Raw genomic sequence first — 2,500 nt, 5'->3', positions numbered from 1 at the left:
CCTATTTTCGGATAAGTTGGGACGACTTCCACGGTCCGTATCTCGGTCATTTCTCCACCTTTTCGGATGGAACCAACGGTGTCGCGTTGCCCCGGTCCCCGCCGAGGGCCCTGGGGCGTGGGATCCTGAGTTTTCCCCGTGCTTCCTGTGGTTTTCGGCCGTGGAAAAACCCTAGGCGCGCCGGTTCTCGGGACCGGGCCGAGCGCCGACCTCTGTCCGAGCGCGAGCGCCTATTTTCGGATACGCCGAGTCGATTTCAACGGTCCGTATCTCGGTCATTTATCCACCTTTTCGGGTGGAACCGACGGTGTCGCGTTGCCCCGGTCCCCGCCGAGGGCCGTGGGGCGTGGGATCCTGAGATTTCCCCGTGCTTCCTGTGGTTTTCGGCCGTGGAAAAACCCTAGGCGCGCCGGTTCTCGGGACCGGGCCGAGCGCCGACCTCTGTCCGAGCGCGAGCGCCTATTTTCGGATACGCCGAGTCGATTTCAACGGTCCGTATCTCGGTCATTTATCCACCTTTTCGGGTGGAACCGACGGTGTCGCGTTGCCCCGGTCCCCGCCGAGGGCCGTGGGGCGTCGGGTCCTGAGTTTTCCCCGTGCTTCCTATGGTTTTCGGCCCTCGAAAAACCCAATTCGCCCCGGTTCGAAAAAGCGGCACTTAGAAGAAATTTCGAAAAAGTGCGCTCACTTGGAAGCCGTGTTCCTATGTATGTGCCGGGAGTGTCGCACACAACCCACACAAACTCGACCAAACATGCTCTCTGGCCCATGTTGCGCAGCATCCCGGTAAACTCGGCCAAACATGCTCTCTGGCCCATGTTGCGCAGCATCCCGGTAAACTCGAACCAAACATGCTCTCTGGCCCATGTTGCGCAGCATCCCGGTAAACCTCCGCCGCGGTTCTCGGGACCGCGGGCCGAGCGCGAGCGCCTATTTTCGGGTAAATTGTGACGACTTTTGACGGGCCGTATCTCGGTCATTTCTCCACCTTTTCGGGTGGAACCAACGGTGTCGCGTTGCCCCGGTCCCCGCCGAGGGCCCTGGGACGTCGGGTCCCGAATTTTCCCCGTGCTTCCTATGGTTTTCGGCCGTGGGAAAACCCTATTCGCCCCGGTTCTCGGGACCCCGGCCGAGCGCCGACCTCTGCCCGAGCGCGAGCGCCTATTTTCGGGGTAAATTGTGACGACTTCCACGGGTCATATCTCGGTCATTTCTCCACCTTTTCGCATGGAACCAGCGGCGTTCCACTCCTCTGGCCCCTGCGCAGAGCCCTGCGTTGTGACATTTTGATAAAAGCATCACCCTGGGTGGCCCTGGGAGGCGTACCTATTTTTTTGGCATAAAGAGGGGCGATTTAAAACGGGCCGTATCTCCGTCACTCCTGCACCTTTTCGCATGGGATGAACGGCGTTCCACTCCTCTGGACCCTGTGCAGAGCCCTGCCTTGTAACATTTTGATAAAATCACGTTTTTAGCCATTCTCCCGTCGGTGGCCCTGGGAGGCGTACCTATTTTTTTGGCTTAAAGAGGGGCGATTTACAACGGGCCGTATTTCGGTCACTCCTGCACCTTTTCGCATGGGATGAACGGCGTTCCACTCCTCTGGACCCTGTGCAGAGCCCTGCCTTGTAACATTTTGATAAAATCACGTTTTTAGCCATTCTCCCGTCGGTGGCCCTGGGAGGCGTACCTATTTTTTTGGCTTAAAGAGGGGCGATTTACAACGGGCCGTATTTCGGTCACTCCTGCACCTTTTCGCATGGGATGAACGGCGTTCCACTCCTCTGGACCCTGTGCAGAGCCCTGCCTTGTAACATTTTGATAAAATCACGTTTTTAGCCATTCTCCCGTCGGTGGCTCCTCTGGCTCTCTGCTCCCCCAGCCTGGGCTCCTCACCTTGGGCCACAGCCCCCTGCTCACAGAGCCCCCTGCTCCTCTGGCTCTCTGCTCCCCCAGCCTGGGCTCCTCACCTTGGGCCACAGCCCCCTGCTCCTCTGGCTCTCTGCTCCCCCAGCCTGGGCTCCTCACCTTGGGCCACAGCCCCCTGCTCCTCTGGCTCTCTGCTCCCCCAGCCTGGGCTCCTCACCTTGGGCCACAGCCCCCTGCTCACAGAGCCCCCTGCTCCTCTGGCTCTCTGCTCCCCCAGCCTGGGCTCCTCACCTTGGGCCACAGCCCCCTGCTCCTCTGGCTCTCTGCTCCCCCAGCCTGGGCTCCTCACCTTGGGCCACAGCCCCCTGCTCCTCTGGCTCTCTGCTCCCCCAGCCTGGGCTCCTCACCTTGGGCCACAGCCCCCTGCTTCTCTGGCTCTCTGCTCCCACAGCCTGAGCTCCTCACCTTGGGCCACAGCCCCCTGCTCCTCTGGCTCTCTGCTCCCCCAGCCTGGGCTCCTCACCTTGGGCCACAGCCCCCTGCTCCTCTGGCTCTCTGCTCCCCCAGCCTGGGCTCCTCACCTTGGGCCACAGCCCCCTGCTCCTCTGGCTCTCTGCTCCCCCAGCCTGAG

The sequence above is a fragment of the Solea solea genome, unplaced genomic scaffold (genome assembly GCF_958295425.1).
Source record: "Solea solea unplaced genomic scaffold, fSolSol10.1 scaffold_215, whole genome shotgun sequence".
Classification (NCBI taxonomy): Eukaryota; Metazoa; Chordata; class Actinopteri; order Pleuronectiformes; family Soleidae; genus Solea; species Solea solea.
This window is presented reverse-complemented; position numbering follows the sequence as displayed.